The sequence below is a fragment of the Orbicella franksi genome, chromosome 2 (genome assembly GCF_964199315.1).
Source record: "Orbicella franksi chromosome 2, jaOrbFran1.1, whole genome shotgun sequence".
In the NCBI taxonomy this organism is placed as follows: domain Eukaryota; kingdom Metazoa; phylum Cnidaria; class Anthozoa; order Scleractinia; family Merulinidae; genus Orbicella; species Orbicella franksi.
In genome coordinates this window covers 5163183-5181573 of record NC_138146.1, presented here as the reverse complement: position 1 = coordinate 5181573, position 18391 = coordinate 5163183, and the positions used below count along the sequence as shown (strand labels likewise).

Genomic DNA, 18391 nt, shown 5'->3' with positions numbered 1-18391 from the left:
TTATATATTCTTCTAAGCCACAGTGTCAACGAAAAGATCAACGTGTCTGCAAAAAGGTTTACACTGTATATCGTAGAGCGCATTTTATTCTTTAATTCAACGACAACATATATAAGTGCACTACAATATTGATATACTGTCTATATCCTTTACATTCAATACAACTAAAGTGACGTGACAGAGGTCTTAAGGCAAGCAATGACACAGATAAATCACCAACCCTGAACAAGACCTAGGCAGTATACACTGAAAAGATCGCGAAATCCTTTCCTTCGTAAAGAGGAAGGAAAAACAAAATAAATGACCCTGTGAACAGGCTCCCGCTGGAAGGAGCTGAAAGGTTCTGACCGCGGCTGCAAAAGTCGAGAAGAAACTGGGTGAGAGTGAAGTGGCCGATAGGGGAATGGGGTGGAATAAATGATGTCAGAATAAACCAACAAGATAACAACTGGGACAGTTACCATGGGATTACTGAAATGGATTAACAACAACTAGCTTAAACTAAGAGCGAAGCTTTTTCAATATGCCTCCATCCTGTAGCTTCTTTATTACTGCAAATTAACATTGCCCACAGGTTGGCTAATTTCCTTACCATCACCGAAGTTTGCAGCGGTTTTCCGGGATCATGAAACGACTAGAAGAAGATGTATGAGTATTCCTTTGTTCCCTCATGATTGAAATGCTAAATTATCGTACTCATGAAAGCTTTCGTCAACATACACTTGATGGTACCTTATGGACCTTTCCGGCGAAACGGCGAACATTTTGAATTCTATTGTTTGAAATAGCCATTATGGGATGCTTAGGGGGGCAAATACATACTAATTGACCCCCCTGAGCACCGCACGATAGCTATTTGAAACAACAGAATTCAAAATGGCTGCCGTATCGCCGAAGGGGTCCATTATAGTCTTAGGTGCCTGGAGAGAGCATAAAATCAAACTCTTGCATGTAAACGAAAACAAAGGTGTGGCTGACTAAGGCCCTTTCCTCTTCGTAGTTTACATTAAGTAGACAGCCTCGGTGCCATGTTAGAATTGTTATATATCAAACGCGGACTTCATAAGAAAAAGGCCAGTCTGCCCTGACAGAACCGCTCTACTCGAAGTTAAATATTCTACACCACAAAGTAACCATATTGCGCGCCCTCCACGAGTCAAATTACTTGACCGTCTGTGAGGTCTATCTGTTTAGTTTTCCTTCCACTCATGGATCACAAGAAAAACCACAATCTCATACACTTGATTTAAACTTAACAGCTCAATTCGTTTAATTAATTAATTATCTAATAGACCAGTTTACAGTTGTCTGCTCAGTGACCTAGCCATTGGATGGCAGCGAGGCTGGAGTTGACCTTGTTTTGATACAGACCTCACTGCTTTTGTCATGTAAATACACCTAGTTAGCATCAGAACAACTTGTTTTACACAACAAAAGCAGTGAGGTCTGTATCAAAACAAGGTCAACTCCAGCCTCGCTGCCATCCAAAGGCCAGGTCACTGGGCAGACAACTCTAAAATGGTCTATTCTTATACCTGATAACACCCATTTTACCGGATCATAATCTCTTGCCTTTTGCGCAATACTTGACTAACACAGCGTTTCGTATTGCATTGGGAAAGTCGCTAGAGGTGCTCAGAGTTTAAAGCCAACGTATAAACTACTTAACTACATATTTAAAAGAAAGAACATGTATATATGTACAAGTAAACAACTGAGACAACTACATATATTGACCTCGCTTTGCAATGTTGCTAAAACTTAAAGTTACAAGTACGTGTACCAGCACCGAATAGCTGCAGCTTTAATTAAAAGGCATTTAATTTACATAAAAAGTTAGATCGTGTACAGGTAATCAACTCAGAAAACTACATCCATTGACCTCGCTTTGTCGCGATTTTTTTTTTAAACTTAAGATGCCATGCATGATCACCGGAAAGCCCTCAGCCTTAGTCCATCCATTACTTTTCCGGATGATGTGGTCTATAAAGGGGGGTTATACTTATTGACAATGAACAAAGCCTGTGGGTCTGGATAATGAGGATCTTCCATTGTTACTAGCGTTGTATTCTTATTGCCGTCAGTTCCCAAATACAGCGTGGTACAGGGTTTCCTTTTGAACATTGTGTGGCCCCAGTAATAGTCGGGTACAAAAATGGAACCACTTGTTGGAGTCGACTAAAATGAAAGAAAAAACGACAACAAAAATATTACAAGCTTAATTAGTCAGAGGTCAGCACCCATGAAACATGAAAAGAGCAAAATACTGAATAAGGATAAAAAAGGAAATAAAAGTTCTAACCCCAGACATGTCAAAATCGTGTACTATCCATGTCCTGCATGTCATATGCATCTTTATTGTAAAACGAATCAATTGTCAGAAGAAATTTGGTCTTTTGGTCTTTCTTAAAATTAAGGCCTTCAAGTAAATTCTATAAACGTTTTCAAGATCGGTTAAGGTGCACGGAAGAAACGTTATCGGTACTAACTTCACTAAAAAATCTTGGGAGTTGTGACGCCTCAAACTTTATCACACTGGGGGAAGAGATGCATGGAGCAAGCCAGATTACAGTATCCTGGTTCAATAGTAGAACAACAAGACTTTTCCTAATCCTCGTCGCCTCAAGTGAAACGACTTTTTTTAAATTATAATTACTTACGCTGACAATGACTTTTTGACCTTCCCCCTTTGAAGTTATGTAGAGGTATTTGTCTTTTGGCCCGTCACCATTGTACACTAAGTAAAACTAATTATTCCCTACCGAGTCTGCTTGTATCATCGCTGAAAGAAAACACATTTATTACGTACCATACTTATTTATTTGTTAGTGTTCCAAGTTTAGGACATAATTTAGCTGTCGCTGGAAGTAAATCACGGGCCGGGTTGCAGACTAGCGAGAGTGTTGATTTCAGCGTTTGTCACTTTTCCGTGAGTTTTTCTGATTGTACTGTTTGTCCTTCAGTTTAGAGCTTGAGTAATCTCACAAAACACAAAACATTATAATAAGCGCTAGCCATCCTGCAGGTATTGCGTTTACCAGCCTTCGGACAACGCGGCCCAGAAAGATTAGAATTACGTAAGGGTACTGGTGTAGAAGCCGCAACTAATGTTAGACTAATTCAAGAGTGAAAGAATGTGAAAGAAAGAAGGTGTCCTTTTTTAAAACTTCTAAAGATACTGCGTGCAACCCCCGTGAGCTATTCCAGCAGTGTCACACAGAGTAAGTACCCAGAGTGGTTATTATTGATGCCATCAGGACCCAGGCTCCCTTGTCTCGGCTTCTCATTAAAAAAAAATAATAAAATAAAATAAATAATAATAATAATAACAATAATAATAATAATAATAATAATAATAATTATCGAACTCTTACTCACTATCGTGGCTATCAATGCCACCATTGCAAGTTACTTTCTTGTCAGTAGGCCAGATCGGTTTATGTTAATGCTACCTGGTCTCAGCTCCTTTCTCGCAGCTTCTCACAGCAAAATTGAATGTTTCAAAAAATTTACTCACTATCGCTGCTAGAAAAGCCACCACTGCAAGTTACTTGCTGGCCAACTTTCTGCATCAAGCCGTTGCTGACAGGATTCCAGAAGCGATAAGGAACATCTTTCTTGATGATGTGAGGTTTCAAATCCGGAGGAGTTGGTCCCTGTGATCCCGTTATCGGATACCAAGGAATCACAACGTGACATGGATGGATATGAGAACAGCCAGCCTCTGCATGGCAGTTGCTGTATACCTGCAATTTCACAAGTATATGACACAAAGCATCGTATTTCAAAGCCTCTTCAAAGCACTTAGAGGGATTTTCTAAGATCTTTTACGGTAAAAGTTTTTTTAAGCTGTAACGTGTTTTCCTTAAATCCATTGTAGATTGTGTTCCGCAATTTTAACCCCACATCTGATCTAACAGTAGCCTAAGGCCAGCTTTTAGTTCTCTGTAGATAGCTCTCTCTCTCTCTCTCTGTTGTTGTTGTTGTTGTTATTGGTTTTGTTGTTGCAATATTCTTCAAATAATCGAGTGCCTGAAACAGACTAATCTGATGGAAGTACAAACCAGCCAGTTTTTTCCTAGCGTGGCACATCTAAGAGAGGGTGGTAGGTGTTGTTTGGAAGAAAGTATAACAAAATAGTTTTGCTTTTAATAGATAGCCCTCGGTTTGCTCGCAACAAAAAGGCACATTTTGTAATGGTTTTGACATCATCAAACGTCATCAAATTGCTACTCTGGATCTTGCCCTTCATTAAGTCAGCAAATAGTGCAAACTGATGAAGATTTAGCACACGATGATGAACGAATCTTCAAACGGCACTAACTTGCACGCGAAGACTTGACAAAAATAAGAATTCAGTCAAAAAGCCTAAATTTGGCTGCTATCTCAATGTCAAATGACAAATTTTCAGTTTCACTCTCTGTTTCAGCTTCACAGCGTAAATCCTCTGTAGAAAACTCTGCAAGACGAGGGGCTGGCACCGTACAGTCGAACTGGCTAACCCTCTGACGTACCGGCAAACTCGTACCCACCGTAATACAAGGGGGGATGGAACTCTTCCCCTGGGATTTCGTTCTCTGATTAAGGCACAGCGGAATAAATATACACTGAATAAATAGCCCTGTGCATGTTCTACAGGATGACACCATTTGGTTGATTATGACGTCATATGACGTCAAATGACAGCATTTGACCCGCCAGCTTGCATTTTACTATTTTCTTAAAACATTCAGGAAATAACGGGGGGGGGGGGGATAAAAAAAAAATCGAGCCTAATTGCAAATGGAATTTAAACATTCATGAATTTCTGCAATTTGATGGAAAAAAAACTGCGAAAAATAAAAAATTATGTCAAAAAAAGTTGATTCTTAATAAGACCTACATGAAATTTGCGGTTACCATGGCAACATAAAAAATCATGGACACAATTGACATATCAAAATATTTGCGGAGAGCGAATGAACAGCTACTGGAAGTTTCAGCCTCTCAAAGTAAAACTTTGAAAAAACCTTCTGGGGAGGGCTGGCATTCACTCCCACTCCTCCCCCCCCCCTCGCACACCCTCTTTGTACGTCTGATGGTTAAAACGTCCTCATGCATTATCAGTTGTATCGTAAATGAGTCTGCTCTCAACAGAGTCTCGACAGTGTCGCCAAATAACTCACCTGTTTTTCTTTTGTAACAACAGTTATCGCCTTTATTTGGGCATTTTCCTCTAGTTGTTGGTCGTTTCCAAGGTCTACGTAATCTTTAAAAGTTTTATCAAGTACTTGGAATTTGACATTCGCTGGTGAGATATCATCTGCCAACACATCAGAGAACTCCGAGAGGAAAAGTGAACGTAATTCCTTGACTTCCACGCCTTTCTCGTAGCTCATGATGCGCTTGGAGTCACCGAAAGTCACATGCACCTTCCTTGATTTCTTGGACCATCATCAAATGCCGTTACTCTGTAAAATAAGTACGTTATTTCAGAATCTGGATCCTGAGTACTGAAACCTCGCGAATAAAAACCCACGGGGTCACCTTTTATAATTTCAGGTAATATTCCTGTTTACATATTTTAGGGTAAAGCTCATCTGTTCTACTTTAATTTTGATTCGGCGCAGCACAGGAAGATTTGAGCACATGGCTACTGAAGCAGAACAGCTTAAGATTAGTAATGGATAACACGATATGAGTTCAGGTATATCACTTGCCAAAGTCTGAAATGTGCATGAAAATCCAGTAGATTAACATTACTTTTACTACAGTTTAAATATATTTGAGACACGTTTGTTCGTTTCTTTGCTTGTTTCTTTTAGGTTTTGTTTTTCTTCTCTCTCTTTTTTGTTTCCTGGGCACTTTGGTGGAATGTATTTCATTGACCTTCCTAGGTTTAAAACAGGAAATTTCACAAAAGGCAATATTACTAAGTTAATAAAAACGCACAAAACTCTGTGATCTGGCTGGTTAAAGATTAGGGACCGTTCATTTTTTATGAGGGAGGGGGGGCTGGTGGGATTTGGGAAGCACCATTTAAAAATCGCATGACCCCCCCTCAGCTTACCAATTTTTTCACATGCCCCCCCCCCCTTATAGCGGTCATTTTTTGAGATGACCCCCCCCCCAAAAAAATAAAATTGAACAAACAATATTTAGATTTCAACTTTTTTAATATTTCTCTATTATCCCCCTACTTCACGTTTTGTGTTCACTGTGAAGACAATATTTACAATCCCTATACTACAGAGAGCTGTTTTTTGAAAAACAAATCAAAAGAAAGAGAAGTCAATTTCGGATCTCCTAGTTATGGCTCGCCCTGAGCGTGTGGCATTTGGCCTCTCATTGGCATCTCCCTCATCTGAATTGATGTATGCCCACAGTTTTAATGTAAAACAGATCAAATGTATAGAAGCTAAGTTGACGAAGGTCACGCAGGACATGGAAGCACTAAAAAATAAGAGCAATTATAACAGCATATTCAAGGGCATACTCAAACAGCACATCAACAAAAGGAGAAGGAAAAAAGAAAACCGCAGAAAGTCAAATGAAAGAAAGAGGAAGCGGACTGAAAACAACGTCCAACGAATCTGTGTTGGAAACCCGCTAGGAAATGATCTTCCACAATGCCTTGTGTACCCTCCTAGAACGGCCGTCCCGGAAGAGTGTATTAAAGTTGAGGATGTTGCCACGTCGTTATTTAGAAGAGATGGGCCATACATCGCACAGCTCTTGGAAGGAAATTATTTCACCAATGCTGCAAGAAGCAGAATCACCACCAACCTTGAGCAGGAAGTCAGAGATTATGTTTACACCTTCATGTACCCTGAAGAGTACACTCTGACGGAAAGCAATGCTGCTTCTTGCAGCATCGGTGAAAGAGACTCCCATAGCAGCACAAGCGGCGACGAAGAACTCGACGACAGCGAAGATGAAGATGGGTGCCAGTGAAAGTTGCATTCGAAAATAACAGTGTTAAATACTTCTTTTCAGTAGCTACAAATGCTTTTTGTCGCCAAACGTTTTTTTAAAGCAGAAGGAAAGTTTGTAATAAATTTGTATCCTGCCTTCTATGTTTATTCCATAGCAATTTTTTTGATATTCAGACATTATGCCATTTTAAAGTTTTACTAAAATATTTCACGCGACCCCCCCCCCCCCCCTTTTTCCCTTATTTTTTTGGGATGGCCACCCTCGAAAGCCATTTTTTTTCGCATGCCCCCCCCCAATCCCACCAGCCCCCCCTACCTGATAAAAAATGAACGGTCCCTTACTCTCACCAGACAAATTTCACGCCAGATGAACGACGATAAGGTCACAAAAATATTATTCATTCTGCTATCCCATTAACGGTTTATAATCTCATTTTTTTTTTCTTTTACTGAATTTCATTTTCTGGGGAAAGACGCTAGTCATAATTACATCAGCCTAAATACACCACTCCCCCCTTCATCGTCTATCCAGCAATCTCTTTCCTTTCCTCAAACGTCATAGCTGAATTGACTGACAGACAGCTGGGGAATTAGAAGTACTGGAGATAATTATTCGATGTTCGTTTCCTTTCGTATTTCCTATCTTTCCAAGAAGCTTAGAAACTTCCGCTTACCTATAAGTTACTATTAATCGACAACTCTACCAACATTAAGTAACATGCTATTGCTTAGGCGTGTTTAAAACACGAAACGGCAAAATGGCGAAATGGCACTTTGATTACATATTTTCGGTTAAAGTTCATCTGTTCTATTTTTAATTTGACTAGGCGCAGCACACGAAGTTTTAAGGTCGTGGCTACTGAAGCAGAACAGCCTAAGATTAGCAGTGGCTAGCACGACATGAGTTCAGGTATATCACTTGATAAAGTCTGAAATGTACATGAAAATCCAGTAGATTAACATAACTTTTACTATTTTATATGTCTATATTTTACTACTTTTACTTTGTGCCTTAATTTCAGTCATTCTAGATTAATCTTTACACCTCTCTCAGGGGTTCAATAAAAGTCGGTTACCGGCGGTCTACCGCCGCCTGTAGGACCTCTTGCCGCTGTCTGTTTGGATTTCATTAATGAAAATAAAAATGATATTAATAAAAAAAAAAAAAAAAGCAAATACAGCAACAACGGCGACCACTGAAATTTTTAAATGCTACAAAAAAGCGGGCAAACTAAACGTTCCAAAGAAATAGCGTACATGTTGTTTGTAGCCGCCGATCAGTGTTATCACGGTTCATCTCAGGATACCTAAGACATCTGAATGATTTAATTGTATGATTTAATTTTTCATTATTTTATGATTATTAAATACCTTAATAATGAACCGTGGGAGAATCAATGAAAAGTTGAAAATGAGGTTTGGTTTTGTAAGAATATTAGTAGAGAGAATTTTGTTGTAAAGTTTATCTCATTTCATTTTTTTCTGAAGAGTTAAAAATCAGTTTGTTTTCATGTTGGTATATTTGAATGAGTAGCAGTGAAGTTGTACTTGTTTTAAGAAAGGACTTCAAAGAAATTACTACCTAAGTGGATATCAAGTGTCACTGAGAGATATCTGCCTAGAAAGGTATTCAAAATGCACCTCTTTGCATCAAAAAATTATTAGTTTGTCAAAAAACGTCCTGCTTTGTGGTCAATAAAAATACCCATCAACAGCACGCGTTTTGATGCCCAGAACGCTGGAAATCGCATTTCCAAGCTTCTAGATTTCAAATTTTTCTGGGGGAGCAAGCCCCCAGACCCCCTACGGGAAAGGCGCCTTACGGCCCCTTTAGTGGTCACAGCCGCCTATTACACTTTCAGTGGCCGCTTATAACTAATGTTATTGAAACCCCTGCCCTTAGAGCGTCCCTGTTAACTTAGACAGTGCACTCATGCCAGGGCCATTTTATCGATTCCCTACTACCGTTCTATTTCCGTCTCCTTTGAGTTCAAAGGTCTCTTGAATTGTTTCAGTTTTTTCAAATGGAAACTTTCTGATCCGTGCTCGTACTTTTCTGTGTTTTATCTCTTGTGATCTCGATAGCGTTCGCTTTTATGTGAAATTCTTTTCTCTTTTTCCTATTCATACGAAACATGTTCTTTTTCATAAACAAAAAATGTTGCAGTATGTTCTGTATGTTTGTGTTGTTTTGTTTATTTATGATGTTACCCTTATCGTGCATGTGCAAAATTGAATACTGGCTTATACACGCGAGACTAACTTGTTAGAGATATTCATTAAACTGAGTTAGCATCCTATGGGAAAGTAGTTCGATCATTTGACCAATAGACTTTAGTATATTCTCAGCTCCGACTATTGCATTTCTAGCTCTCTGATTGGCTCAAAAACTCCGACTATGAGCCATTAGTCGGAGTTTTACCTTATATGGAAAACAGTGCGCCAAGTTTAAAAATTTTCCGCTCTGTAAAATTGTTGAAATAAAAATCGGCGGCAAAAACCCGATTAAGAATATACTAAAACAATTATTCCATTCGACCTTGTTGGATATGAAGTGATCATAACCAACTCGCGCTACGCGCTCGTTGGTTATTTATCACTTCATATCCAACGCGGTTTCATGGAATAATTGTTAAATAGTCTCTTGACTTGACTGTTGTATTTTCCATGAATACCTTAGGAAAACAAGCTATTCGGTAAAAGACTTATTAATTAAGGTTTACCACTAGTTCTAGAAACATCTCATTTAATAAACAATGTATGATATTTCCTGGACAGTATTTTTGTGTTCGATTCACTATAATATTCATATCTGACATTCAGTCTAAAGAACGATAAAGAATAGCTTGTATGGGAGAGAAAGTTACTCAGCAGCTGATGTAATCAATCATAAAATTGGGTTAAAAATTCTCCACGCGAAAGACTTTAGTCTCAAAATTTAAGGTGTCTCGATACAGATGATTCTGGAACACACCACGCATTTTCAATCGGCTTCATTTTTATATGAAAGGTCTTGCGCGTAGCTTTAGACTCGTTTTGAAACAGAGACACAAGGTAACTCGGAAATGGTGTATTGCATATTGTGTAACTGCCGAATTGTTGGCATAACTTATTTTAAGTCAAACTCCTGTACAAATATGTTTTAAAATCTGCACTAGTTTATTTTCCTGTGTTTGCCACTTACGTCGGTATATATTCTATCGCGTGTGACATTTTGGAAAATTATTTGTTTGGCTTTGGGGATCACCTAGGCTCAGTCTCCAGCCGTGGGTGTTTCGGTGCGCCCTGGATTCTCTCCGCGTGGAGAGGATAGCCTTAGCGCACCGGCCGAAACACCCACGGCTGGGGACTGAGCCTAGGAATCGCCAGAATATCTTGTTACTTTGTATCTAAGAGACGAGAAGTAGATGCATTCCAAAGGAAAGTGGCTGGGGTTACAATTCATTCATTCAAGTTGAAAATCATTGCTAGCACTGATTATATTTATTGTCCTTAAAAACTGTAAAAGTGCCAGTTACGTTTATGTTGAGTTTGCGTCTTATTTCTTGTTAAGCTACGGTGGCCGGAAAAAAGGGTATTTAGAGATAAGAATCTCTTATGTAATGTTAACACGACTACGCCAACAAAAAGAGATTTTGCTGCATTGTTGTGGTCACTTTCAACAATAACCCCCTTCACTTTCATATGGAAGTTCCCCAGGGGTCTTATAGCTCTTATAAAGTCAAGGATTGTTTGGGATTACAAACGCTCTCAGTTGAATCCCGTCCCCGGGTGGGTTAAGATTCGTAGCATTACCTTTACCACAAAGCAGCTTCTTTAAGAACGCTCGGAAATCCTTCGTCTGTACCACGTATATGATAAAATTAATTGCGCCGTTTGAATAAAGCAGCCCAGCGCTAAGATATCTTGTTATAAAATCTGTTTTAAAATCAAGAGAAGGCTTAGCCAACATAACATAGGTTGATTAATAAAGCAACGCTGAATATGGAATGATGAAAGCAAACGTCATAGCGATAAGAAGATATGTTCCACGGAGTTTAGTTGCTATCAAGTTGGCCCTGATGACGTTGTTCCTCTGAATATCTATTCTTTTCCTTTTTCCTGTCCATAAGGATTTTGCAACGGAAATATTAAGATAACTTAAAATAACACCCGTTATAAGGTGCTGTACTAAGGCATAACATACGGTTATTATTCTAAAAGGTAGATAGCTGTTATCGTATTTACAAATTACTGTATAATGTGTATCGTTAAGATCATATCTTATCCCGTTGAACGTTGCTGTTAGCCCTAAAACGACAATAAAACCTACAAGCCATGCGGTAAAAACAAGCTTGCGAACACTAGGGACACTGAACGAGCGGGGAACGGCACGAGTTGCCAAATACCTCTCCACACTTATTACCATTAAATTATTCATTGTTATTGAAGGTAGTAGTATGCCGATAAATCGAACAATTCTGCATGCCCAGTCATGTTGGAACACATCGACCATAATCTGAATACATATCAAGGGAAGTGAAATTATATTACTCAGTATATCTGACAGAGCTAAGCTCTTGATGTAAAAGTTGAAATTTCGCAGAAATGGAGTGCACTGCATATAAGAGACGACCTTTTTCTTAAACGATATAAAGTAATAAATTAGAACGTTGCCTACAAATCCTACTGCACCAACAGACGCAAAAACTAAGACGAGAGCGAGTTTAGTGGTGAAGCCTGCTGGTGTGAACACGTAGACTGCAGTTTTCATTTCTGTGGTGTCGACGAGAGCAGAGTGATTATTGCCAGAGAGGTTGGACATCATCTGCGAAATACAAATATACTATACTTAAAAATGATTCTTGCACAAGTCATTACATTGCCCACCAAAATAACTCATGCACAACCTGCTAAAAGGGAAAAAAATTTCATCCCCCAAAAAGTTGTTCAGCACCCCTACCCATCACCACCCTCAAAAAAAAAAAAAATCCCTCCCTGACAATCAACCCGATGAACAATAAAAATAATAATAGACATACGGAGAAGCAAAAATATGGAGAAGCAAACGCATTTTTAAATGAAGAAAAAGAAGATTCTTCAGTGTCTAACAACAAAACGTCGTTACGCCTTTTAACTTTTGTTTTCTTTAAACGGGCTCAGTCATAGTAGTTTGTGTTATTTTAAAAACATTCAAAATTACCCTTGAATTGAAGGAAACCTGAAAATAGTAGCCTGAATTTACTCAGGAAGAAAAACACCGAGGAGATAATAATAAAGCAAAAAGGAACAAGCGTGTTTAAGGATGGAGAGGATTAACACGAATTGCAAGTGCCAAACGTGAAAAAAAATCTAGGCTAACTTTTCAAGACGCCCAATCAGTAACGTAGCTTCTTTTAAAAAAATTAAACATATCTGGGTTCTTGCGTGGACACAAATGCAGTACTGCACTTGCTAAAATGATAGATGACTGGCGCTTGGCTTTGAAAGGTGGCAGGCCCTATTGCAATTGATTTATCCAGGGGATTTGACTCGATGTGTCATAATTACCCTGCGGCCCCATGCCTCACTGGGAGCTATAAGGAATGGTGATGAAGTCATAATCACTCTCGATCCACACTACGTGCTTACGGCATCAGTGGTGAAGCAACGAATTTCTTGCATCTTTATTTGTCGGATCGAAAGCTAAAGAGTGAGAGTAAATGGTTTTCTTTCTGACTGACTACCCATGCATTGTAGTGTTCCTCAAGGCAGTGCCTTGGGACCACTCTTGTTCAACATATTTATCAATTATCTCAATGTTGTCATCTAGATGTCCTTCCGACTCTAAGTAACTCCAAGTAATGACACCACAACCCAATGTAGTGTTTGAACATTCAAAGGTATGCTTAAAAGTGCCATTGTTTGGCGTTACCCATTAACAGCGTCTGGTAATCGAGCCTACATATGTACCTGCAGGGCTGATATTTCACATCAAAAGGAAAATATTTCAAATCAAACGGCTTTTTAAGCCAACTCGTGATATCCATGCCGAATAGAAAACATGGCCAGTAAAACAACTCATTTGCTGGGCAAATTGAGAGATGTTCATCACTAAGTAAAAGAACTCATTTGCTGAGAAAAGTGAATTATTTCCAGCAGAAAACAATTGCAATTTGAATTCGTAGCCTACATGTGCGAGCGTAATGCCCTCCTACACGATTTTCGGAATCGCTTCGGTCAAAGGCTGTCAATGCTATCGATGGATTGACAGGCAATTATTAAGTTGTACTCAATAGCGTTTTGAAGATTTTACCTGACTGAGTACTCCGTTTATTCAAGAAGTGTATCGAGACTTAACATTGGTCAAGTCATGTGGCGCATGCTAAAATATACGTCTAACCCGTAAATTGAAATTTGACGAGGGAATGGTCAAATATTTGCATTTTTAATGTACTTTGAAAAGCTCTCGCGTCGCTCACAATCATTTGCCCAAAGAAATTTTTACAGGAATCTGTAGATCATCCTTCTGCAATTCAACCACCAGAAGCTTAATCCATTTGAAGGTTTCGCACATGGTGAAAATCAATTATATTCACGAAGTACTTTAAAGTTAATGAAATACATGTCTTCGAAATTTAATTATTTTGCACCCAAAAAGACAATGCAACATTCCCTAAAACCAACCCAGTACACATTTAAATATTGCACAAAAATATTTGAGAGTTTTAAAGACGGAAGAATGATGTGGTTTTGCATGCGAGGCTCTCAAACTTGTTTAATAAAATGGTGCGTCAAATGACGATTTTAACGGAATTTGGTAATTTGCATATTTCTTTGAAATAAAAGGATATTTTGCCAAAAAAACTATCCAGTAGTTTTTGTCATGCCCTAGCCTATCACCATGAAAATATCAGCGAAATCGAATTTTCGACCCTTGCCGAGTTATTTTCCATTTTTATGGACAGGAACTCTTAAAAGCGTTCAGACCTTCTTCAGGTTCTGCCACTTACAAGCAAATACCTGAATAGCAAAGGAAAAACTCTTTCATATAGAACAACACAACATTTTCCGATTCCAGCATATCGTTTCTAGATACGAGTGGGAATTTTGCGGTCGGTTTTAAAATTTCGGGGCTATGTTTTGCGTATCGCTATTGAAGCAGCTAGTCATTTAACCCTCAGGTTCACAGAGGGGGACTGGAGGGGAGATTTTTAAAGACGTTCCAAGCGAGAAAATTTTTAGTAGCTGTTATTCATTCCTTGAACCATTTTGATGCGTCGACTGTTTCTTTAGGGCATTTGCGGATATTATCAGGCCAAAAGTGTTTTGACAAGCAGGTTAACCTGAACTGATCGCCTTTTTAACAGCATTATTCATTTGTTTATTTGTTTTTATTATTTTGATTTTTTTACTACACCTGTATAATGTTGACTCAATTTTCCATCAATTTACTGTATTTTCTGACTTTCTTTAAAATAGAGAAATCCAATAGACACTTGGCATCGCAACTTGACATCAAAGGGTGTGTATGCGCGAATATAAACAAATCTTCGTCAGACAAAGACAAAATTACACGCATTTGTGATTCCTGGCTCCCAAAACATACCAAACCAACCTACTTTCTTCCTTCTCGCCCTAAAGCTCTAAACAAGAGTAAGTCTTTTGTTTCCATTACAAATATATATTAGAGTTTCGCGAGACTGTCCAGATGCATTTTTTTCGTCGTGAAAATATCCTCGATTAAACTAACGTAACTTTATTGCTGGTACTAGTGTAACAAATGACTGTTTCTCACCTTGGTATCGAAGAAATGTGTTTTCTATCACCGAAGCGTTGTTCCCGATGAATGTATAGTGCAAAGCTCAAAACTGTACCAGTTTAATAAACTTAACTGAAAATAATTGCAAAAGAAAATATTTACTTTATTCAGTGTATGAGCAAAACGGCTAAAGTTTTAGATTTTTTATATTATAAGCTGCCTTCTTTTGTAATTATAGTACGAATTGACTTAATAGATTGGAAAATGTCCTTAGGTTTTCAATTTTCATCAAGAGGTGATATTCCAACAAATCATTTCAAATCACTTTCCAAAGCGAGAGGCAGTTCAGTTTTGTGTTCAATTTCAGCAACGGTTAAAGCACGTTAAAATGTTCCTTTTTTTCCCCTTAGATTGTTTAAATAAGACTGATTCTGTCTGGCCGTATGACGATTGACTGACTTTCTTATCGCTAATCGCTAACCAGAGATTAATTGATGCCGTGAAATCGTGCAAAGCTGAACGAAAAAAGTTATTTTTATAAATATCTATGAAAAGCTAATTAATTTGAAGAAAATGTTCAAATTCGGTAACTCACCTCACATCGCCCTCCAGAACTTCATGCAAAGAACTGCATCAGGCAATGATATTTTACCTGAAAGAATCAGTTTTGCTTTCTTGCGAAATTAAGCAAGTCATCCAATATATATACGTGCAAGTCACGTCCATTTTCAAATGAAAGGTTTTGCAGCAGGCCCTATTTGAAAAACTCGGAAATAACCTGAATTGAGTAGGCGTTTTCCTTTGGTAAAACTGTTAAAGACCTTTGCAGAAATACAATATACATGAGAAAGATATAGATAAATAGAAAGTTGTGATAATGTTCGAAATGTTTGGTAATACTGTTATAGACCTTTGTAGAAGTACAATATGAGAAGGCTTTAGATAGATAGAAAGTTGTTACTAGTAACGTTAGAAACATAAGCTACTTGGAAAAGCAACTTATTTATTAACGTCAACTCTAGAAACATTTCATTGAGTCCACAGTGTATATCATTTCCTGAACATTTAAAAGGTATTGTGGTCCATTCACTAAGATTCATCTCCGGCATTTAATTTAGAGAATATAGCATGTATGGGAGAGAAATACACTCGTCAGCTGGTGTATCTACTAGAATAAAATTTGATTCAAAAAATCTCCACGCGATGCACTCTTTTCGTCTGTCGTGTACAATATATCAAGTTCTAAACATTCACTTTCTACCCAGAATACAGTCGTCAGTCTCGAGATTGTGCTTTAATTCCAGTTACTGTAAATTAATGTTTACTCTATTAGTCTCTTGGCTTGATGGGTATATTTTCCATGAATACCTTGGAAAAACAAGCTATTTGAAACAGAGCAAATTGATTAAGGTTGACACTAGTTATAGAGACATCTCGTTGAATCCACAATGTATGATATTTCGTGGACTGTTACAAAAAGCTATTGTGTTCGATTCACTAAGATTCATCTCCGTCTTTCAGTCTGGAATGACATATGTATGGGAGAGGAATATACTCAATAACTGGTGGATTAATCATAAATAAAATATGGAACAAATATTTTCCACGCGAAAGACTTTAGTCTCAAAAATTAGCGATATATTCTTGTCATATGTCTTGTACAATATATCATGTTCTAAACATCCTCTTTGTATCCAGAGTTCAGTCGTCAAAGTCCCGAAATTGCGCCTTAATTCAAGTCGTTCTAAATTAATCGTTACACCTCTCTAGAGCGTTCCCGTTAAATTAGACAGTGCACCCAGGCCAGGGACATTTTATCGAGTGCCTACTACACATTCTATTTGCGTCTCCTTTGAGTTCAAGGGTCTCGTGAATTGTTTCATTTTTTTTCAGGTGGAAACTTTCTGATCCGTGCTCGTATTTTTCTGTGTTTAATCTATGTCCCGGCTTTATTTCGTGACCTCGATGGCTTTCACTTTCATGTAAAATTCTTTTCTCTTTTTTTCTATTTATGCGAAACATGTTCTTTTTCACAAATAAAAGATCTTGCAGTATGTTCTCTATGTTTGTGTTGTTTTGTTTGTTTATGGTGTTGCCCATATCGTGTATGTGCAAATTTGAATACTAGCTTATACACGCAAGGTTAATTGGTTAGAGATATCCACTAAACTGAGTTAGCATCCTATGGGAAATCACAGCACGAAGTAGCAAATTTACTGTTCCGTAAAGCTGCCGTAAAGCTGCCGTAAAGCTCGTATTTACGGAACTTTACGGATCTTTACGAAATCGTAAAGTTGAACTTTAAGCGTCTTTACGGGGTTCTGTAAAGACGCATTAGGGGATACATTACTCCATTTACGGAACTTTATCGCATCGTAAAGTTGCGTAGGGCTCTTTACCTTACTATGTCCGTAAAGTTTTCTTAAAGCACTGTAAACGCATCCTTTCATACGGCTTGATGGACATCAAAGCCACGTAAATGCAAGCCCAATATCGTCCGCATTTGTTCTGTTCAGCACTCCACTAAGCTCAAGCACCTTTTCTTTTTTTGAAATGAAGTACTCTTGTAACTTTAGTTAAAGTAGTATAGCAAGCCGGTAAGTAGTTACATAGCTGAACATTTCTCTTTCAACTCGTATCTTCTCCAGTGATAAAATTAAACGCAAGCCACAAGTTACAGTCTTGTAATCATTTATTGTAAAATGTAATAAAACAGACTCAACAAGATACATGTAGTTTCTTGGCACTGTAGATGCTAAGTACAGTTTACGAAAATACAGTCATCAATGTATAAGTTTAAAATTGAACAGCAACTCGTTGCATCTAACTTAGGGAAAATGTGTTAATTGTAAAAGTACTCTTCATTCAGACTTTTCAAGTCAGCTAAAGCAACTATTAATATAACCAATCGATACCTCTGCAGATACACTTCTGACAAAAACACCACTTTGTTGTTAAAAGATTATCACCCTTTAAAAATTGAAGAAACTTGGCCAGGATGTAAAACTAACCCGTTAATATCAGTATAAAAGCTTTCTCTGACAAATTACCAAAAATCTTTGAACTTTCAAGTCTAATGTATTGGGTTCTAACATAGTCAGAGGCAGACATCAATTTAACACTATTCACCATAGTTCGATCACTTGACCAACAGACTATAATCTCTTGGCTTGACTTGTATTTTCCATGAATACCTTGGGGAAACGAGCTATTCAGTAAAAGACCTATTATTTAAAGTTTACCACTAGTTCTAGAAACATCTCATTGAATGCACATATGATGTGTATGATATATGAAAGGTTTTGTAGCAGGCCCTATTTGAAAAACTCGGAAATAGCCTGAATTGAGTAGGCGTTGGTAAAACTGTTAATAAAGACCTTTGGAGAACTACAAATTCTATGAGAAAGATATAGATAATTAGAAAGTTGTAACTAGCAGTGTTAGAAATGTTTGGTAATGCTGCTATAGGCCTTTGTAGAAATACAATATAAGAAAGCTATAGATATAAAGAATCGAAAGTTGTGACTAGTAACGTTAGAAACATAAGCTACTTGGAAAAACAGCTTATTTATTAACGTCAACTCTTTAATTAAGGTTCAGCACAAATTTAGAAACATTTCATTGAATCCACAGTGTATATCATTTCCTGGACAGTTAAAAGGTATTGTGGTCTATTCACTAAGATTCATCTCCGGCATTCCACCTAGAGAATAGCATGTATGGGAGAGAAATATACTCGCCAGCTGGTGTATGTCTA

The 18391-nt window shown here is 37.9% G+C and overlaps 1 pseudogene; it reads right to left on the bottom strand.

The window, feature by feature from the left end:
• Positions 1-1363: 1363 nt before the first annotated feature.
• Positions 1364-12494, bottom strand: LOC145480069 (uncharacterized; annotated as a pseudogene).
• Positions 12495-18391: the final 5897 nt, after the last annotated feature.